This window comes from Passer domesticus, chromosome 6 (assembly GCF_036417665.1).
Source record: "Passer domesticus isolate bPasDom1 chromosome 6, bPasDom1.hap1, whole genome shotgun sequence".
NCBI lineage: Eukaryota > Metazoa > Chordata > Aves > Passeriformes > Passeridae > Passer > Passer domesticus.
In genome coordinates, this window is record NC_087479.1 from 32,050,222 (window position 1) to 32,066,641 (window position 16,420).

General features: G+C 37.9%; 2 long non-coding RNA genes across 6 annotated transcripts in view; one reads left to right on the top strand and one right to left on the bottom strand.

Annotated features, from left to right (window-relative positions):
* LOC135303024 (uncharacterized) overlaps positions 1 to 16,420 on the top strand; it is a 313,352-nt gene that overhangs the window by 81,092 nt on the left and 215,840 nt on the right. The window lies entirely within an intron of this gene.
* LOC135303023 (uncharacterized) overlaps positions 1 to 16,420 on the bottom strand; it is a 37,258-nt gene that overhangs the window by 6,838 nt on the left and 14,000 nt on the right. For all 3 annotated transcript variants that reach the window (XR_010364561.1, XR_010364559.1, XR_010364560.1), the window contains 2 exons: positions 9,995 to 11,609; positions 8,929 to 9,090 (listed from right to left, as the gene is read on the bottom strand). This is a non-coding gene — a long non-coding RNA (uncharacterized LOC135303023). The remainder of the gene's footprint in view (positions 1 to 8,928; positions 9,091 to 9,994; positions 11,610 to 16,420) is intronic.

Consider the following 16,420-nt stretch of genomic DNA (forward strand, 5'->3'; position numbering starts at 1 on the left):
AGCTTGGGTTGTAAAGCTCTCACTGGCTCTGGCTGACTGTAATAATATATCATGACAATTGTTTCAACATGCACTAGTACCATGGCTTTGTCTGCCTGTTGTTGGGGTCTAACCAGCAGCATCCAAGTACCACACAGCCACTTGGTCACCAGTGGCATCAGGGAGACAATCAGAAAGGTAAAATGTGGAAAATCCATGGGTTGAGACAAAGACACTTTAATAGGAAGGGCAAAAGCCATGCACGCAGACAAAGCAAAACAAAGAATTCGTTGACCACTTTCCATGGGCAGGCAGGTGTTCAGCCATCTCCAGGAGAGCAGGGACCCGTCACCTGTAATGGTGAACGGGAAGATAAACACCATCACTCCAAATATCCTCCATTCCTCCTTTTTGCCCCCACTTTATATACTGAACATGATGTCATATAATCTGGAATATCTCTTTGGTCAACTGGGATCATCTATCTGGGCTGTGTCTCCTCCCAAGCTCCCAGGCACCTCCAGCATCCTCACCAGCATGGCCATAGGAACAGCAGAAAAACCCTTGGCTCTGCGTAAGCCTTGCTCAGCAAAAACAACTCAACTATCAACTCTGTGTTCATCAGAAATGCAAAACCTGGCCCTGTACCAGCCTCTGTCTATCCCAGCCAAAACCAGCACACCCGTCCAGATATTCTCTTTGCTCAATAACCCAGCATACTTCATTACAACTGTTCTCAGTGCTGCTGCCTGTTAACATGGAGGGGGAAGATAGAAGAAATAGCACAGAATCTTTCTCCAGATCTTGAGATATTCTTCTACCAGTCTCTGACTCAGTTGCCCGTAGCCTTGGGCCCAGATTTCACAGTACCTTCTAGTTAATTTACTGATCTGTTGCACTACATTTCTTCCTGCAATCATGATGGTTGCATATAATATGATACTCAGAATTAATAAAATATTGCCTGTTGCCTAGACTTACAGTCACAATATTAATGGGCAAAACTGCAATAACCATTAGATTTATTAGATTCTGCCATGCACATTTGTAATATGGAAACAAAAATTTGGAATATAAAAACCACACAGATGCAGAAAATTTTACAACATGTATTTGAGGCAGTTTAGAATTACTGCTAAAATATTCCAACCTGTGGAAAAAGACAGATCATCTAATTTCAAACAACACGTATGAATAAAGTAATAAAAACTTGTTTATATGGACTGAAGGAAATCTAAGCCATGGTCTCCCAAGGGCTAGTCACAACAGAAACGTGATTAAATCTGGCCAGGACCTTCTCTGTGACTGTATTAGAGAACTAAGCAACCAAGGTCCATCATATTAAGAATTAGTTCTGTGACAAAACTATGTTCTTTAAAGACTTTCCGCTGTGTGGCAGGTCAAGGAAGCATTATTATTTTACAACAAAGCAATCCAATGCATGGACTTCTGTGCTGAAGCACACAGCCATAGACCTGATGGTCCAAGGATTACACCTTTTTTTACCATTAATTCAGGCGTAATGACACATTGGGCTGTTTCCTTTGTTTCTTGGGTTAAAAAGAGACAGTGGATATTTTTCTTGCTGATGTAAAATATTCTAATTAGTTAGTAAATCTGCCATGTCATGTGTATGCCACTGGAAGAAAGAGTATAGTGATGAGTGTTTGTAGAAGCTGCCTAGTAAACAAACTTTTAACCACAAAGCATTATCCAGCTATTAAAGCCAAAGGAGAACTTAAGCAAAAGTCAGAGCTCAATTCAGCTCTCACTAAAGAAGGAAATACTCTTTCAGACTACTGATTTAAAAATCAAAAGGAGAATTTATCTGCACTTTGTTTTTCTTATTATTAAGTCAAGATCCTAAAAATGTGAGGGCAGTATCACAAATAGAGTCTATTTTTGGGCAGTCTATTTTTAAAGAAAATTTATTTAACAAAACCTTTGTACATTGTGACTGACCCTTTAATTCAGTGACCATTCTGCTGCCTTTGGCAGGATCGCAGGAAGGGAGGAAGGGCTTAGCAGATGACAGAAAATGTCTGGAGCTCCCAGAAGTACTTTTTCAGATCTAGTGATTGGTAAAAGAGAAAGAAATGAGCAGGGCTATTTTAAGACTCTACTTGGGGCAATCTGAAAGCATAAACTGAAAAAATTGATGGAAAAAGCAGTGGAAAGAAAACTCTGAGGTGGAGAAATGTGTTACAGAAGGAAGACACTGGAGAAAACTTGCTAAAAGTTTGACAAGTAGGTGAAATCTGAGGAACAGAAACTATGATAGCCAATGTTTTCAATGGGTGACATGTAAAATGGGAAACTGCAATAAAAGCACAAATGGATGGTAGGCTGCAAGAGCCTAAAAAGCATTTTCTTAGGAAGGACTCCACAAATCCTCAGTGTGGCTTTGTGTACTTGTAACTGTGCACTGACAACAATGGTAGCATTCACACAGGACTGTCACACTGTGCTTTTCCAGCTGATCTGTGCCTCATAGCCAGCCTTCTGTCAGGAGGTGCCCTCAGCTTGTAGCAGCTAAGCAGATCAAGGATCCTGCTTGCAGGCTGCCTTGGGGATCGGGGCTGCTGCCTGACTGGACAGCTGGACACACTGTGCCTGGTCCAAGGCAGAGCTGCATGTGTTCTCTTAGCAGCCATCCTCACCCAGCCTTTGCAGCATGCCTGCTGCTGGGGCTGGGGGGCCCAGCTGTGCTGGAGCTGCTCTCAAGGAGCAGAGCAGCTCCAGATGGGAGCCCCAGCAGCCCCTGTTGTCATCCGTGGTATTTGTATGACCTCTCTGCAGGCTGAATGCAAGCTGGGATTTTGTGTCTGTTCTGTAATGTTAAAAATATATTTGAGTGGCCCAGGAGGGGCTTGCTGATGGCTTGCCATCACCTCAGGGACTGCTATTTGTTACTCTGTGTGTTGGAACTAGACTGGCACAGGCTCTGTATCTTCTCCTTGGCTTGGGAATGACAAGTTGGCCATGCTTAGATGTTGAGTGGTTCTTGTGAATATATGTGAAAAATACCTTCTTTCTGTGAGTTGCCTTCTGGACAAACCCTAGCTCACCTTCTCTTAGAGATAATATATGCCATGGCATTGCACAGAGATACTTTCAGAGAATAAAAAGAAAAGGCTTATGTGCTTCATAAAGATATAAAGAGAAGCATTTTTCTTAATAATTGTGAGTAGGTGATTTTCTTGAAAGACACATATTGGCAGTGTATGTCACAGTTTTTACTACACTTTCAGATCAGATTTTTAAAAAAAAGTCCAGGCTCTCTGTGAGAATTTGGGGCATGAAGCTTGATTAATGAGTCCTTTAAACTCTGAGATCATATTTTAAGGAAAAAAAACCCCAACAAAACAAAACAAAAAACACCAAAAAAAAAAAAAAAAAGGCACCAAAAAGAAAACAAAGAAAAGCAGCTCTAGAAGACTGTCAGTGGGAAGTATGTGCATTTAATTTCTGTGGTACTTGTTTTCTTGTACACAGAAAACAGTATTTCTTTTACTCAAAAGAGTGAAGGAGGGGAAAACCAAGGTCATCATGAAACTTTAAAGGAAAGGCTTCTCCAGAAAAAATATTAGTTCTGAAAAATATTAGACTGACACATTCTTAATAAATTTTAATATGATGATGTTTCAGACTGTAGAGAGATTGGTCTGTAATTTGTTGGGACATGCATTTGAATGCCCTCTGGAATGAAGGGCAGAAGAGGTAAAGGAGCAGCATAGGCCTCTGTCTACTGTCTATGTTCTTTCTATGAGCTATCTACATTTACAGAGAATCAGATTAGGAATGCTTGCCAGTGCTGCTCTGCTGAGAGTTTATAACCTCTATCAGGAGAACCTAATAGGCAGCTGGGGAAACAGCTACATTTGTCAGGCATAGTCTGATATCCAGCTGTGTCTGATCAAGCCTTTAGAATGCTGTTTTCACATCTGAAAATATTTTTATGTACTTAAATTCTCTGACTTTGTCCCTTTTTCTAATGGAGACAGACTATGCTTTGTGAGAGATTCTCACAGATCCCTCAAAATCTGAAATCATGGTAGATTCCAAATCCTGTTTCATTTGGGAACTTCTGTTCATAAAATGAACTATGTAATCTGTAATTTGTGTTGTTAGGATACCCCATTGTTCAAACAATAATTCAAAAACCCTCACTCCAGAAAGTTTCATTTGTAATTTGAAATTTGGGGTTTTCTATCACATCAAGAGAATTGCTGTCCTGTTCCCATTCCTTCAGCATTTTCACCTTGGAAATACCTGGGGGCATATGTCTGTTACTCAGCCCCCTGGCCAAATGTCATGAGCTGAACGCTGACTTTCTTCCCATCCTCTCAGTGAGGGGCTGACATTTGATTACAGCCTTCTCTACTGGGTAATCTTATATTACTCTTTAGCATCTTGACCCCATGACCCCGCAAGCCTGGGAGTAATGTTCTAGTCATGGTTTTAGAAATCCCAGTGCTTTTTTTTAATCACCTTTGCCATCTTCCAGTGTCTTCATTTTCAGTCTGAAAGTAACTGCCCTTGTAGTCCAGTGCCAGCCTCCAGGACCTCCAAACTCCTGTCTTTAACAGCGTATAAATGCAAAACATACTGAACATGTACTTTCTGTGTAAGAACATTATTTCAGATGACTGTCTGGCAAAGGAAATGTTTCTGGATTGGAAAAAACAGACGAGCTTGCAAATGTTGCCAAAAGTACTGAATCTTTCTTGAGGGCAGACACTTTGAATGCTTCAGCTGGCAGAAAATCACTGAAGGATATTTTTCAAAATATAAAGTTCTGTCCCTTTGAAAAATGCTCAGTTGCTTATAAGAATGTAAAGTGTATTCACACAATACTGGAACCCAGCCACCTGACACTGCTAAAATAGGAATAGTTCTTTCAAATCAAAATTGGACTTTGTATTTTAATGCTGCTAATAAAATGGACTGAAGGAAACCCTTGCAATTGAGTAAGAGTTTATTTTTAGGTAACCTATTAGCTGAAAATAGAATTTCCTATACATAGGAACCACATTTTGCCTCTAGTGTGTGTGTTTATGTCTGGGCAGGCTTGGATACGACTCCTGGTCGGATGAATTATCAGTTCTGCACTCATGGCAAGCCACACTCATATTGCGCTGGAAGCGTAATGATGAGCTGCTGAAATGCTGAACTCAGAGTCTTAGACATAAACCCAGAAATAAAATAGATATCTGTCTGTGTTGTGGGCACCAATTCTGTAGGCGTTCTCTGAATTGCTTTTGGAATGTTGCATCCTTGCTGGCTGCTCTCTTTGGGTTTTTAGAAATGTTTTTTGATGAATTATGTAAAAGTCTGCCCTTTCTCCCCTTTTTTTCGTTGTTTTTTTTTTTTTTTTTTTTTTTTTTCATGTATTTCCTTTCATTACACACCTCTGTAAGAAAGGTTCAAATAGTCTGGGTGAGAGGAGAAGTAATATAGGCTTTTGTATTTGTGGACAGGAACAGTAAGGATCATGTTGAGTACTGTCTGCCTGGTTCTGTCAAGCTGACCTATAAATTATCATTACACAACTTCGTAACATGAGCTATAAAAATAAGTATTGAGAAATGAATAGGTCAGAGAAAGAGAGTGAGTTCATTCTGTTGTGATTTCAAAACCACAATAGTTTCCCCCTTTCCTCCTCTCCCCACAGAAGCAGAAATTAAATTATGTCATTTTACCTTGGTTTGTCTGTCAGATTTTCCATAATTCATTTGCAGATTCAAGAGTTCAAGCAGTTCAAGAGTAGCTTGCCCTCATTATTCTTAACTTGTTCTGGTTTTTTTCTATTTCTAATTTACTGAAAAACAGATATCTTTCTTAAATGGATTTTTCAAAATGGATTTTTTTGATAGATGCCTTTGACAGAGCTTTCATTGGGAACTTTCCAGACAGTACTCTAACTACACAGAATATACAGTATATACATATTATATATGTATATACAGTATATTCTGTGTAGTTAGACTACTGAGCTGCTGTATTGGTATGAATTCAGTATCAGAGTATGTATCAGAGTATCTGTACTGTATCAGAGCTGTATTGGTATGAACTCAGTTTTGCACAATCTGGATGAACTCACTACTCAGAAAGTGGTTTTGTTTTTGGAACGCACCGATAACTTTCTAGCAAGAAAAAGTGATAATTAATGAAAAAAGTCTCTTGTACATTTATGGTGGTTAACATATGAAAAGAATAAAAGATTACTGGATTAATAAATGGAAATCCAAAGATTCTGAAATGCTGAAATCCATAGGACTGTGAAATAGTGTTTTCTAGAAACCAAAACAAGTGAATTAAGTCCCTCAGACACAGAGCACTGAAAATATATCATATGCAAGTCACTGCAGCTTTTGAAGATTAATAATTTGGTGACATAAAACATTCTTCTATGATATCCAGATGCAGAGAAAGCAGGACAGTGCAGTAATAGAAGCTGTTAAGCTTCCATCCCCATGGAATGGCATGCTCAGGGAGCACAGCCCTTGGAGCAGCACAACTGGGTAATACTTGACCTGTGTGGATGCAGCTGTCATGATTCTGCTTTTCAAGCCTCCCCATATGGCAGCAGTTGAGAAACTGAAGTGCATAGCTGAAGATTTTTGGGAGATTAACAATGAGGAGATAGGAGGTTGAAGCCCTTATTTTGGAATATTTAGACCTGCTGGAAGCAAGCTGGGATGAGGGGAAGAAGTATCACTGGCCAGAAAAGTGATTCCGAATCAGAGGGAATTTAGATTATTAAAATCACAGTTTAAAAGCAGTCTGATAATCCTGATATTTAAGTGTTCTTTTATATTAGGTTCTGCTGTTTATTCAATTATTTATTTTCAAAAACTGGTGACTACCTAGAAATACAAATGTCAGTACCAAAGAGAGGTCCATCCCAGTGCATCTCCAAGGACAGTTTGGTTATACCAAGTCACTATCTAGTCTTGAAATGCTTGCTTCTGTTCTTGTGAACTGTTTTATAAAACCATATTAATGTCAGAAACTTGCTTCAGCAGAAATTCAGTATTTTCCTGCTACCTCTGAATGCCATAAAACCAGAGATAGAGAATTTTCTCTGGTTTAGTCTCTATGTCCCCATGATTCCAGCCTGCACAGTGTGGGCACCAGGCTTGAATAGGACTGTCTGGGTCAAATGTTCCAGGTCAGGCACACTGCTATCGGTCCAGGCTAGTATTACAAGGTGGTTCTGCATGCAGAGACAGCTGGCTCTTCCCAGGTCAAATCAGCCTCAGCTAGCAGAGAGGCCACCTGAGTGATCAGGGCAGCTGGGGCTCAAATGAGAGATCCTGTGACTGATGTGACAATGTCCTCAGCTGGCTGAGCTTTCTCATGAAACATGGAGGGATCAGTTACCCTGGGACTGAGCTGATGCCAAGAAACCCAGTGATGCTTAAGCACTTTTTCTGTACTGGACAGTCAGAGATGGGCTTCTTCAGAGTGCAATTACAGGAATAACTCTCTGATGCTTTTGCTCTGACTCATTCTTAAAAGTAGTCTATCTGTCTCCATTGACTGTTTTACAGCCTGGCAATACACATACCCCCAAAAAAATCTCTTCGCTGAATGACTAAGGAGAAATGTTCCTAATTGGCACTGTGAATTGTCTTGCTGTGGCCAAGCATCTTTTAGCTGTTGAAACACCTAAGGTGGATGTGTCTTAAGCCAGCCTCTGATAAAATCAGGAATAAAACGAGAATCCTAGTTCACAGATCTTTTTTCCCCTGTAATCATTGGAAAACACACTGTACTTTTCTACCTCTAGGTAGTTTCCATTATTTCAACTTCCTTCTGAAACTCAGACACAAAACTGTTTGCAGTATATGACTTATCAGATATACAAGGATGTTCTGATATAAATATGGAACCAAAGAGGGTTTTTAATTTTTTAAAATTTATTTAACTGTAAGGAGTGTATTTGCAATAATGGAAGATTCAGGTTCAGTGAAAAACTGTTTTCCGTAATGATACTCAGACACCTTAAATCATACCAGAGAGAGGGCATGTGCTATTCTGGGAACTGTGCCAAAGACTCTGTCTTCAGTTTGTCCTTTGAAGAGTCCCTTCAAAGAGGAGAGACTCTTGAATGTTTAGAAATGGAGGACAGTTGAATGTTTAGAATTATTTTACATGATAGAGCATCCTCTGATTTCCTTTGTCACTTTTAAAGATTTATCTCTTAGTGTTCAGGATTTCTGGGGTGACTAGTGTATGCAGTCCCTCCCTGGTCTTCACTAAATTGAGGAATGTTAGTTTGATCAGGAAATATTAGCTCTCTAGAGAAGAAATAGAGGAACAATTCTTCAGAATTCTTATATTTTTAATCTACTTCCTTTTCCCAGGCCTTATCTTCCTTTGACAAGGCTTATGATTCCAGCCTAGAGAGCTTCTGGATTGTTGCCTATCATTTTCTTACGGGAGTAGTTGTTGTGAACCTCCTGCTTTATCTCTCAGTGCCTGGATGTCTTCTCAGCTTTTCCAGTGAAACATGCCAGTTCTTAAACTTATTGAAAAGCCAGATGAAATGATCCAAGTGCCACATGTAGTAAAATGTGGTCCATTTTTTCCTTCAGTTCAACAACCACCTACTGTTATAATTGGTGTTACACAACGTGGAACTGAGTATTATTTTTAAAATAGGTATAAGTCTTCAAAATATTTCTAGTAATGTGCTATAATAAGGTCAAAAGGAGAAAGAAGGGTCCCTCTATTGCTACTCCAAAGAAACAGATTACAGATGTAGTGGCTGTGCAGACGCTTTTGTATGCTACTCATTATGAAGTTTGCTCCTCTTCCAACCCTTATGGTACACATATTGCAAGCTTGTGTCTAATTTAACCTCCGTACTAAACTTATGCTTTCCTCCTTAGATTTTAAAGTTGTTTTCTATTTTCTTTTAAATTCCAAAGGGCTACTTGCCTGTGTACTCATATGTGTCTGTCTCATAGGAGACACGGATGGTTTGATCTGTGCAGTCTCACCAAATACTTTTATTCCTCTGCATCTGAGAGTCTCACTTCAAATAGAAATGGCCTCCAAAGGAACAGTGATAGTACATGTTCTAGCAGAGTACAACAGGTCCTATATGTAATTAAAAAAAAAAAAAAAGTTTTAGCATAGTATTTTGGAAAAGAGGGTTGATTCCTGTGCATATTTTCCAACAACACTGTGTAATTCCTGCTCAAGCAAAAAGGACATTAGACAAGCCCATATTTGAATAACTAGAAAGAAAATGGTCAACTATCTGAAAAAAATCCTAGATAGGGTCTAAACTAAGAAGTAATTCCTAGGGGACATGAACTTAATAAATAAATAAATAAATAAATAAATATCTAAGTAACTATAAATATCTAAACAACCTTTTTAGTAAATGTAAAAGATACTTCAGGATGTCTTTTTATGACACCCGTCCCCACTTAATCTTTTGATTGCGTATCATTTTCTAGCATCAATTTCAGTGTGGTAGAATTTTAGTCCCAGTCAGCCATGTATAACAGGACACCTTGCATGTGAAAGGATTATCATCATAAACATACTTCAACTACATTAAAAAAAACCAAATTGTAAAGCTGAATTTTTGCAGTCTCTGATATATATGTGATATGACATACGTATCTGTACAAGCAACTTAAAAAGTTGCTGAGGAAATTTCTACAACTGGAAATGAGTTAAAGCACTAGCAATAAAAATAGTATCTGGATCTATGAGGAACAGACCTGTAACACTGTGAGTCTTAGACGAGTTAGAGACTGTTTGTTTCTCAGAATCTGAGTATACAAGATCTGTACTTGGGTACATGCTCAGCAATATGACTATATTTCCATTTAACTGTTTTAAACATTTCTGTGGTATAGATTTAACTTCCAGTAAAGCTGATGTTACTTAAATAAGATCCATAGCCTCATGTAGTGAACAAAACTAGTGATAGTTCACTGATGGTAACTGAAGAGGTGAAGTATTGAGGAGTACAAAAGGGAAACCTTACCTGAGACATGAGATCCAATCTGGATATGAAGATGTTGTATGATCTGGATATGAATCCAGACGTTGTAAGATCTGAAGATAAGGTCATTTTTGTAAAGTAAGCTGGTCATTTCTGAGGTTGTCTTGAAACATATTAACCTCTGGAAAAGAATAATGCTCCCACCTGAGTTGGGCAGATGTTCTCCTCCCCTTATGAGCTCTCTCACTTCTACCCTGATCTCGCTAATTTGCCTGCCTTTATAATAAAATTGCATATCTAGTTTCAAATCCTGTATTGATCTCAAATCCTTGTTCTGACTTCAAATTCATGCATTCAAATAAGTTATGTGAAGATTATTTTAGTAATTCTTTTTCATAAGTTGGACGTGCAACATATATTTGATCGGGAAAACTGCTATTCTTTCAAAGTGTTAAGGCACTCTGAGGAGTGTTGGTAGATGCTGTCTGTCTGTACACAGTGCATTCCAGAAGGTTGGAGCAGTGTATAAGAACAGCAGCTCACAAGGAATGCAAAGTGCACATAACCTACAGTTAAAGGGGGAGAAAACTTGAATTGCTCTGGCACTTTGAATCAGTAAAGCAACTTTTCAGCTCTGTTTCAGTAAAGTTTTAAAACTAGTTCTTGACATAAAGCATGTAAATGCCTTGCTAAAATTGGGAAGATTATGGCTGAGAGAGAAATCCAGAAAAGATTTAAGTGCTTTGTCAGACTGGTGCTTTGAAGTAGGCTGTTCTAATGGAGCTCCAGATTGTGCAAATTTAATGTTTTTCTACTTTCAATTTGCTAGGATTTCTACAATAAATGCAGACCTTTAGATGCTGAAGACCACCTAAATAACCTAACCACTTCTGAAAATGTACCCAGAATTTCCAAGGGGAAAAAAATCATAACTCTGAGGAAAAAAAATTAAGCTCAGAAATGTTGATCTTACAGCCAAATAAAAAATTTTGACAGCTTCAGTGGTTGTAAATACTTTATCTAAAACTGACTTCAAAATACATGTTTGCTCTTGATACAATTTGTAAAAATTACTTTATTTTGTATGTCTTCTGTTCTTGATTTTTGTCACAAAATTTTAAAAAAGTGTTGTTGGAAAAAGTAGATAAGTTTGAAGAATTATCTGGGTAATCAATTGATACTAATTCACATTTAATAACATCCTGCTCCTGGAAGCATATTTCCTGTAATAAAAGGTTACCTCTGTTTGGGTTTGTATGCACCAGTTTGATACAACCTTCCTCTGGTGTGAATAGATACTACAGAAAATGCACATTCTCAGGTTTGTTTGTATGCACTTGAGTTTGGAACAGTCATCCCCATTAATTTTGGTTTGGGTTTTTTAGTCACTACAGTAGACAGAATAATTTCTAAATCAAGATCCTATATATCACTTTTCACCAAAAAAGCTTTCTTTTAAAGATTGCTCTTGTAGTTTCTTCTATTAACATATGTGTTTTTGGACTGAAATTGCGAATGCGTCTTATCTTTTCCTTGTGTATCGATCACCTCTTCCTCCATCATTCCATCCCTCTTATTAATAAGACAAAATAACAACTTGAAAGTCAGCTTCCATCTCTTTCATCATTGGATTCATCAACTAAAATGTAAGAGATGTCTGGGGAAAAAAAATAAGTATTTCGTCAGTTAATTAAGGATGCACTTTCTATAATTAATACAAATTGTAATTTAGTTTAAACAACTTTTAGAAAAGGAAACAAGGAAAATTTCTTGGCCATGAATATCATTCTGCCAATGCACTTAAGGAGGTCAAATGACCTGACAACATGCCTGAACCCTCATATGGTAAAATAATAAAAAGGAGCAAGAATTCCTGTATAGCGTTCCAATATAACTGTGCTGAGAGATGTCTCAAAGAGAAATATGGTATGAGGGGGGAAGTAAAAATGTAAGAAGACAACAATTAGATTAAATTATTTTATTTGTGTCTTCCAAAATGAACAGCTGTAATGTGTTACTGCATATTTTCCTCTGTTGTATTCTTTCTTGACATAGATAAGTTTCTGACTAATTGAAGGCTAATTAAAAAGATTTTCTGTTGTCTGTTTTCCTTGCTACAATTTCTTATGGTCATGGACATTCTGTGATGCGATGACATATTATAAAACCCATTGATTTAAAAAAAAAGGCATCCCCATTTTGTTTTGAAATTATGTTGCATAAAGATATCGTTAGCATTTTTCAGACCTTCACAACAGGCCTCATCTGGTGAAGTCAGTGCAAGTCTTTCCACTGACATCAATGGGCACTGGATCAGGGCTCATTTATGTCCTACTTCTAGCTGTGTTTTCTCCATTCTTTTATTCTACTGTGCTTTCATGCTGAGATTTGTTGAAGTTGATACAGGTAATTCTTGCATTTCTTTGTAATTCCACACAAGTGGCAAATACTGTGCTTCTAAGCATCTTTTAATCCAGTGAGTTTTTCCAGTTATTGAACAATCCCACAGAAAGAGCAAACAGAAGGAACTGTATTTGTAATGAGAGGGTATAGATCAACAGGATAACTGTATAGGAATAGTTTTGGCTAAAGACCACCAAAATCCCAGAAACATCTAATATAAAAGCTGCCATGGCACTTCAGGGTTTCACTTCTGCACACTTTGTGCGCACAAAGCTGCTGGTGCGCTTTCAGGGCATACCCCATCCACCACATTTGACTTAATATTAACCCTAATAGGCAGTGTTTTATTTGACTTTCACCCAACTTTATAAAAAAAGTGGTTTTCCTAGAGATTTTAGCTACTCATCCTAATTATCTATTCTGGTGTAATTTTGTATTTAATGAAGGAAGAGCCTGCTCACTGCCAATTTCTGCAGTGGAGGATGGTCATGTTTTTCATGTGTAGGGTAACTCTGGAGGAGAGGGAAAGGAAGCATGAAGTGCTAAAGCAAGATACAAGAGAGCTGCAGTATCTGGGACAGATTAACCTAACACCTCTCTCAGTTTTGCAAAAATCTTGCTAATTCAGTTATCAGAAGAGCCTCAGGAATGACAGAAGGAGGAACTGAGACTGGCTGCTTCTGTCACAACAGTGATGGGAGAGTGGTAAACAAAGGTCAGTATGGGTCTTCCAGTCTTCCTGCAAAAAACAGTATCTTTTTTCACATGTAAGTGTTCCTGTGCATCACATTTTGATTGCCTCTAAAAAAAGAACAAAATACCTCCCCCCATCAATTCCCCATCAGAATAAAGTAATGAAATGCCCAGCTGCAGATACAGCAAAATTCATTCCAGTTCTGCTCAGTTATTGTCTGTCTCATCTTTAGCAGATGGCTGGACGATGATGTCTGCAGTAATAAAAATATTAAAAACAAAAACTGCCAGCTGAATTGGAAAACTGACTAATTTCTATTTTTACAATGTGGTACATGAAGCTGTTACTTCTCAAGCCAGTAATGGCCATATTCAACAACAGCCATGTGAGAACATTTAGTAGAGAAGAAGCAATACTGGATTTCTCCATCCCTTGACTTGTGGGAAGAAACGGCACCTCACATCAGAGATAAAGTATATATATAAGTGTATGCATGTGTGTGTGTATACACATACACACACTGCTTTCATTTGTTATTAAGAAGAAGTGTCAGCTGTAACATATTGGTAGCAGTAAGACAGATTGTCCCCTGGTGAGACAGAATATCTCAGGTTTGCGTCAGAGCTGCTTACACAAAGCCATATAAATTATATGGCCAGTACTGCACGTCACCTCCATGCTCACAGTGAGGGTGATGTCTTTGGAGCAGTCAGTAACAAGGACATGCTTTTGAAAGAATGTGGCCTTCATTTGTATCCCGGGTTCTCCCCTTGCTCCCTAATATGTACTGGCATTTTTTTCTGTGGCAATATAATAATATCATATCATATCATATCATATCATATCATATCATATCATATCAACATATATCATATCATATCATCATATCATATTGAATTATAATATCATATAACCATATGATATAAATATATATTTATAAAATATAGAATATAATTAATAACATTATATGATATAAAGCAAACTTGCTCCGGTAGAGTTTTTTTTCTCATATAGGTTCTATGTTCTGAATTTTACAAAAATAGAGGCTAAACTAGTCATGTATTGAGAGGTGACAGAAAGTGATGAGAAAATGATGCTGTCAGAATATTTGCTGGATAATAGTCTTAATTATCTTTGTACTGGATAGATCTCTAAATGACAGAAGGTCATATGGCACTAATTCATGCACTCATGTGAGCAATATTTCATTCCTGCAGAGTGAGATTCCACTCTATCATGGAGATGCATTGTAGTGTTGGGAGCGTCTATGAATTTTTAACCTACTCAAAACACAGGCTTTTGAAAGGAGAGGTGATCTTCAGAGCTTCATAGCCCATTGTTTGAAATACAGTAAAGGATTCTGATTTTCCGGAATTACTATGCATCCTTCTTGAACTCAGACTCCATAGAGGTATCTTGATTATCTGAGATAATTCTGTGTTCAATATTCTGATATTTGAAGCATCCAAACCATTTAGCAGTTGTTACATATGTTCTAACAGTAATAGTCTCAGTTAGATGTCTGTCCTAAGATTATATTGAGATTTGGGTGTTTGCTTTTTTAACCAGAGAAATTCACTGGCCTAAAAAACAACAGTTTTGTTTTCTTTGTGGAAAGCACATAAAGAATCCTACATCTGGCATCTCAGATCTTATTTTTAATTAGCATAACATACATTATTAAAGAGAACAGCCTCTTCATTTGTTTCATCTTTCAAATTGTGTTCAACAAGGGGGTATGAAGAAATGTGAAATATTGTTCTGTTGTATTGTGCTTGGCTCTTATAATTGGTAGTGTATTAATTAATGCTAGGTTATTTCAGCTTCTATAGCCAGGAAATTAGTTAGTATATTGTTCAGATGATGCAAGATGCATAAATCAATTTTTATCCATTTTATTACTTACATTTGGGGAAAAACCCTTTCCTGAGCATTTGTGATAAAAGAGAATTTTTGTTTGTTCTTTTTTCAGCTAGGACTGTGTACACCTTATTTATTGGTTTATATTCAGACCTACCTACTGAATAAGATTTGCTCTCCCCTTGCCATTCACTATAACCTGACAACCTATCATGGTTTAGGAAATATATTCTCCAATTTAATGTTCCCACTGAAACTGTGCATGGCTCACTCACTTCCCTCTCCTCCTCCCCTGACAGTGGCTGGAGAGGAGAACTGGAGGCACAAAAAGTAAAAAGCATAAGTTGAGATAAAAACAATTTACTGGAAATGACAATGAGATAAGAAAAGGAACAGTAACAAGAATACTGATGACAGCCGACCCCAACATCCTGACTCAGAAGCAAACCCTTCTTTATTCCTGGAAAATGATGTGGGGTGGTATACAATAACCTCAGGGTCCTGGCCATACCTTTCCTGGCTACTGCAAAAAATAAACCCTGTCCTGACCAGAAACAGGACACAACTAGACTGACAGGTTTACCTTTCAGTGGAAGAGAGGGATGGACCAAAGTTTGAAAACCAGTGTTCCAGTAATTCTTTTTCTTACTCAACCATTTTAAAAACAAATGCAGAATACTACTGGTCAGGCTTACAACGACATGAGAGAAAAATGTGTCTGTGCAAAAGTGTTTCAGAACTGCCAATGCAAAGACTGAGAGAAGAGAAATTACTCTTAGTCTTGGTTTTCCACGTTCCAGGTGATGCGTGCTATTTCATAATCTCTAAGAGACTATAAAATACCTATGTGTTTTTGTTTTTTTTTTCTTCTGTTAAGGATTATGTTTGAATCTGAAATTCCTTTAGAAATCAAGAATGTACTTAGAATTATCCTTTATCAACAGAATAACAAACTTTTAAAATAAAATACTCCCTGCCTCCTCCACTTTGTCACTAAAGATTTTGCTGAGCTAGACATGAAAACCACATATTTAACAGTCACTAATTTCTCCAGCCTCCTGTTTACCTCACTTAAGCTTTACACAGTAGGCAGGCAGTTCCACACCTTAGTGATGTGTTCAGGCAGGACATATCTGCCACTGCTTGCTTTAGATTTGCCCTCCATTAGGTTTCATTCATGGTCTATACTTCCTGTATTTGGAGAGATGATGACCAATCAATCCCCATCCAATTTTTTTTTTTTTTCTACTCATGATTTTATAAATCTTTGTCATATTTTTGCCCAGCTGAGTCCTTTCCAGGCACGAGAACCCCCGATACTCCACTGCTCCATGTATGGCAGCTGCTGCACATCCTATTGGCACTGCTGCCCCTCTCCACACCTCTCCCACTGCACTGTATCCATTTTGGAGACATGGGCTCACCTGTGCATAGGATTCACAATGCAGCATGGGTCTACACTGGGACAAAGCTCTGTTCTTTTCTTTCTCTGTCATTTTTCCTTATCTAAT